This window comes from Erigeron canadensis, chromosome 4, assembly GCF_010389155.1.
Source record: "Erigeron canadensis isolate Cc75 chromosome 4, C_canadensis_v1, whole genome shotgun sequence".
Taxonomy (NCBI): domain Eukaryota; kingdom Viridiplantae; phylum Streptophyta; class Magnoliopsida; order Asterales; family Asteraceae; genus Erigeron; species Erigeron canadensis.
The window spans coordinates 42835308-42841824 of record NC_057764.1 but is presented as its reverse complement, the minus strand read 5'-3'; the positions used below and the strand labels follow the sequence as shown (position 1 = coordinate 42841824).

Below are 6517 nucleotides of genomic sequence, written 5' to 3'. Positions count from 1 at the left end.
GAAAAATAAAAACCCAATTAGATTGATTTTATTTTAAAACTGTTTTTACTGTAGCTATAAGGCTAATGTCTTAAAAATATTTGCACCTTGCAATGTTAAAGAATAAGGATAGAATAAAACAATTTAGCAAGACAACGACATGTTGTAAGATATAGTGTTTGTAATTTTTTGGAGTAATAAAGTTTTGCTTCTATGAATGGTTGATTACGTGAATGCTCAAACAAAGTAAAAAATTAGCAGATGAAAATATATTAGGGGTAGTTTTAGGAGTAAGAATAAGACTAGATTTAATGAGTAATGACCGTCTTAAAATTAACAAACAACACTTGATGCTACAATATATAAAAAATACATATATAATACGTTTTAAATTTGGCCCAACAATAGATTTGTAAGAACTTGGAGGCTTGGAGCTAATTGCTGATTAAGTGATTTTGCACAACCAACCAACCAATTATATATGAATGTCGATTTATTTATAAGCTTGATATAAACAAAGGACAAATCAACGCTAAATAAAACAAACTCTAGCTATCTGCCACCAATGACATACCTCTGCTTCAGTGAACCTCAATTTGGCTTCATCCAGCTCCTTCTGCCCCTTCACGGATATCAATATTGACTGGTGAAAAGCCATAGATTAGTAAATAGTATACTATCAATGTACAAAAAAAGCTCTGTAACAGACTGAAAATTTGCAAACCCAAGTTTACACTTACAGTAGCTTGGAAAGTTATTAAACGAAGAAACAAAAAAGAAACACATGCAAGATTAAAAACACCTGAACTGACAGGATAGCAGACACTAATGATTTCTTTGGAAAATATAAGTTGGTCGGAAGCTATGGTCATCTTTGATATCATGAGATCCTAAGAAGCAAAGCATATGACATACATAGATTTTACATGAATTCATAGCAAAAAAGGTATGAATACAACTATATAAGTGGTAACATACCAATGCTAGCTCTGCAACTTGGAATCCCACTGGTGAAGTTTAGCATCATCAAGGACTCCAAGTGAATAAAGTACTTAAAGAGCCCTAAACAACTCTTCAGGTGATGGTGATGCTGGCCAATCGAATTCTAAGATATTATCCATACCAAACGCTTTTAACTGCAATTAATACACAACTGTAAAAATGAAAAAAACCTTGAAGTTCAACTAGCAAAAATGAAAAAAGGTCTGTATGTATATTTAAAATTTAAATGTTATTTGCATTTGAGCATATATGCATACGGTATACCTGAATCACACTAGAAACAAGGTTTGATCTCTGCATCTCAGGAATCCATGTGAAGACATCTCATTGACAAAATACTCATTTGTATAAAGCCTTATTGTGATACATACGTTTCACAAAAATATACCAACAGAATTTATCAGTTTTGAGTTGCTTATATCAAAAACATGAGCATTATTCAATACAAATATATAGCCACTATTGTCTTTTATGTACCCGTAACACTTCCCAGGCCGTACACAGCCAGCCCTTTGCCTAGCAGATGCTTTAGATATTGGTGCCACTACAAGATTCTCTATATCGGTAATCTTTTAAGCAATTAATTATATGTGTTGGAAGTCAATCATTTAACACGAGAAAAACAAAACAGAAAAAACTTACGCCATTATGCTGAGTAATACCAGGTTGTAGAACCGCTGTTTTGAAAACCACATTCAACAACATAACTAATGCCCTGCTCCACAATTGAAGTTAAAAAGTAATTAAACATAAATTCAATTCATTGCTTATGTTCAACAAACAACATTACTCAAATTTCCTCCAACGTAAGGGATATCTGTGCTACATTTGTTGATATTACCGCCTTCCTTTTACCTCTAGGGAAGGAGAAAACACCAAGTCCTAGAAAGTTTCCCAGCAAAATATTATTTTTTAATACAAATAAACAATCCATGAATGAAACTAAAAAGTACAAAGGCAAAACAATGAGCCCTAAAACTTGATCCAAAATTGTATCCTGATAAAGCATCAAAAATGACTAATGAGCCACAGAACATTTAACTAATAGGCAGCAAGATCAACAAATAATAAACCCTCTCGCATACCAAAAGATGAGTTGCCAATATTTAACGCTTCTTCTATGATCATTTGAACCGCAGCCAAGTTAATAAGACAACAACAATATCTCCCACTGGCTCCTACAAGTTCACATATTAAAAAACAATCGCGTAATTAAAATAATGACACATGTACAATTTTATGTACCTGCTTGCAGTTTCAAACATGGTTAATGAGCTATAAGGGTACCTTGTCATGTATTGGCATCACTGTAGAAACAGTAGATTGGAGATAATCTGAAACAGGCTCTCCGGAGTAGAAAATCTCTACATTGAATCCTATACCCTGAAATATAATCTGTCTGTAAAATTGTAACTAAGTGAACAAAAAACTGTGGCACAAGCTTATTTCACATTCATTGATACATAAAGTTGCTGATATACATACCTCAACAGACAAACTAGCCAGTTCTGTCTGCAGTCCATGATCTTCTCCTTCCACCTTCCACGGGTTTTGGGTCACAATACCGCAGTATTGGGGGAGGTTAAGATGTTAACAGCTTTACCTCTACCATGACGGTGTAGAGAGGTTGCTTTCAAGTTCTATCTAACATGGAAAAAGACCTCAGGCCTTGCACTTGACCTCTGTCTCGAGAGGCAAAGATTTTAACCACTTATTCAACCTTGCTAGTTGGATATATATCAATAAGTAATCCTAATATATTCCTTGAACAACCAAGTTCTATCTAAGATAAAAAGGGACCTACAACCTTGCAAAGCATGAGGATAGAACCCTTGACCTCTGTCTCCAGAGGCAAGGATGTTAATTGGATATATCAATAAGTAATCCTAATACATTTTCTTGAACCACCTATACTCTGTAGCAGGCATGAAACTGATTAAAATTTTGTATGAAGTCCTCTTGGACTTTTCAGATGATTAAACTAGAGCAACAATTGCATGGCCTGTACCCAATCCCGTCGTAAGTGGGTATGGAAGAGGGGTGATGTAGACGGCCTTTCTTTCAGGCTTCCTCGATCGGGTAAGGTTGCTTCCAAAAGCACCTCGATCCAGCCGTGAAAGGGAAAGAAACAAGTGCATGAGACTTACCATACTCACCTTGATAGCATAATAATAAGACAGAAGAAAGACACAAATCAAATAAATATCTTACAACGTATTAAACCAAACATAAGTTTAAAAAAAAAAAAAGAAAAGAAACGCATATTGAATGCAGTAAAAGCAAACATATAGGACGAACGCAACTATTATGCAAAGCTCCCTTTGCCCTCCCAGCACGTCATAAAAGCAAGGCCGATATAAAACAAGTTGTACCACAAAAACACTTTTCGAGAACATATTATATTGGAAAATTGGTTATGTTTGAAACTCAAAGCTTCGCTGTGAAAGTTACTTTTCCCTTAATTAGGTATTGGATTCACAATCACTAGCTTGTTTTAAGTACTATAGGTATGTTTGACAAAAGTAGTTGTAGCTGTAGCTTTTAATTGGAGTTGTAAGTTGTAGTTTTTAAGAAAAACTGTTAGATAGAGCTTTTATTTTTAAAACTGTTTGGTATGATAATTATAGCTGTAACTTTAAGAGTTATTTGTGTACTTTTAATGATTAACAGATTCATCAAAAAGCTAAAGCTCATGAAACGCTATTTCAAGAAACGTTTCATTTTGGAGTTAACAAAGTTTTTAACACAATAGAAGTTTTTGTTCAAAATCATAAGCTAAAGCTTCACAAAAGCTCTTGCTAAACATAGCCTATAGAATTAAGAAATGGTTAATGAAGGAGGATTAATAGTCGTCTAAAATATATTATCTTTTCACCTCAAGAAATGAGCTCGATCTAGCTGGTTGTGAAAACCACTTTTCTAAAACATATTATATTGGAAAATTGGTTATGTTTAAAATTCAACGCTTTCGCTGTGAAAGTAACTTGTCAACATGTTAAATTATTAGTTTTATATAAATAATAAATAGATATGCTTATATTTTAGAAAATTTGATTTCATTAAAGGGAAAAGCTTCCCTGTTGTTGACTGTATAATGTTTAGGTGCAGCAAAGTTGAAATTCAAGGGGCAGAATTGTTTATTTGTAAATTAAATGGGCTAGATTGTAACCTTTTATTTTAATTAAAAAAAGCTATATTTGTTGCATACTTTTTCTTATTCAGCTTGCTGTATATTTCATTTTTCCCTTCATTAAATGATTTCATAAAAATACTTTTGGCATTATGACCATTAAACATGTTACAATCAAATAATTAGATTATGATAGAAAATTAATGGATAACGATTAACATAAAATGAGGACATTATTAGAAAGATCTATCATTACCCATAGGGTAATAATAGCTACAACATATTTTAGCTATTCACAGCATATACACATATTATATTGCACATAAAGTATGTAATAATGTTATGGATAACTAGAAAATGTTATGGATTTATCACTTATCTTATCCATATTATTAATACAATTTAACTGATGATATCAAGTCATCAATTGAGCCATATTTTGGGTGTATCTAAGTTCTATAGGCCGTGTAGGTTTGCTATGTTTGTTTGATGGTCGAAATAGTTTGCAAAACAAAGGGTACTTCTTTAAGACTGAAATTTCATTCATCTAGCAAAAATCATAGAAAATTCGTCTGAATGAGTTAGGGGATGAAACTTATATTTTTGAAAGGTCTACGTGTCCTCCAAATTTGATATGAATTAATTAAGTTTCTTCTGGTTTTTCCCAGAAATAGGTAAAACATGTTGATTTTCAGAATTGGATGGATTTAGAACAAATGATACGATATAATAAATACTCCCTTCGTCCCACTTTAAATGTCTTAAACCCTAAATATGAAGTGTTATAATAAATACTCTCTCCGTCCCACTTTAAATGTCTTAGTTTAACTTTCAAAGTTTTTTTCTTAAAAGTTTGACAGTAATTATTTTTGGTTGCGTTTTATAATACTTGATATAAAATATTTGAACGGATTATATTTGTAATGTACTTTTCAATGATATAAATTTCATCAAACTATTATATAATACATAAGACAATATTTACGGTCAAACAGTAAAGAAAAAGACTTTGAAAATCAAACTAGGACAATTAAAATGGAAAATAGGGAGTAATAGTTAATAAAACATATTATGTAAAATCTTTCTTCGCTTTCTCTTATGGGAATGTCCTATTGATCAATTAGTTTCGATTTACAATTTGTTTTGATAGCTTATCTTGATCTAGTTATCATGATGGAGACCAAATTAGGGGAGATTTGAAATATGTTTTAACAACTACTTGAAAAATTAATAGACATATATAATTCGCATAATCAGCATGTTCAAGGTCGACGTAAGCATATTAGCATGCATGTTGAAGGTCGTAAGCATATTGTCTTTTTATAGATATAGATATATAGTATACTAGTTTATTTATAGTTTATATACTTGTGATGCAAGATCTTTAATTCGTAATACTTAATTACATTGACTATACATTATAAAAATGATTAGGTTTTGAAATGTCGGAAAAATAATCATTTTTAAAATTAGTTTACAGATTATTTATGGGAATAATGATAATTTATTAATGAAATATTAAAATGTTTTTTATTTTGTTTGTTACATATATTTGTATTGAAAAATAATAATTAATATGACTAATTTAATAATCTTACGAACATGATTAATTAATTAAAATTTGATGTTCATATATAACAAATTAAAAGGTAAGTAATAGAATAAATTTTGAACCACCGTCAGTGTATATACGTGTGGATGTTAATTAGCCATTTATCCATTGTTGTCATTTATAAAAAAAAAATTAATAGAATAAATGGTTGGAATCCATATCGAATTTTTAAGTATGCCTTTAATTTAGACCTATTAATTATGTGTTGCCTTTAGGACATCTATTAAAACAACACTATTATTATTACTCATTTATATGTCTGTTTAGACTTAATTTGTACTGTACTCATTTATATATATGTCTATTTAGACTTTGTACTGTATGAATTTTGAGAAAACATGATCAGTACCATTAAGTTTATAATTAAGGTGCAATATGTCACCTACTAGCTAGGTTGCTATTGTGATCATGTTGCACGTAAACGTTTTAAATAAATAGGTGAAGACATAATTAACTAATTAGGGAATCTTTTTAGAAATGACCATTTATTTCTTAATTAAAGAAAAGTTGTTAAAGGGATCGAATATAACTAAAAACTTTCAAAGATGGGCAAAGTCAACTTCAGCTAGCACCATGCTTTAGACTTGAACTTCTGTAAATTTGAGTTTATTTGCCATATATTGTCGATATATCAGACCTTCAGTAAGCTCCATGTATCGATGAAGCAGGTTCACAAAACCCAAGCTACATTAAAGTCTACAAGTCGGACTAGCCTAGCTACTATACTTTTGAAGATTTTTTTTGTCTAACTCTAATCCTTTAGAAAAGTTTGTCTTAGAAAATTTGCCTAGCTA

General features: G+C 31.1%; 1 long non-coding RNA gene across 1 annotated transcript; it reads right to left on the bottom strand.

Moving 5' to 3' along the window:
- Positions 1–381: 381 nt before the first annotated feature.
- On the bottom strand, positions 382–1359 carry LOC122594894. The gene is made up of 4 exons (XR_006323139.1): positions 1246–1359; positions 958–1115; positions 782–869; positions 382–622 (listed from the first exon to the last, which is right to left on the bottom strand). It is a non-coding gene; the product is annotated as an uncharacterized LOC122594894 (long non-coding RNA).
- Positions 1360–6517: the final 5158 nt, after the last annotated feature.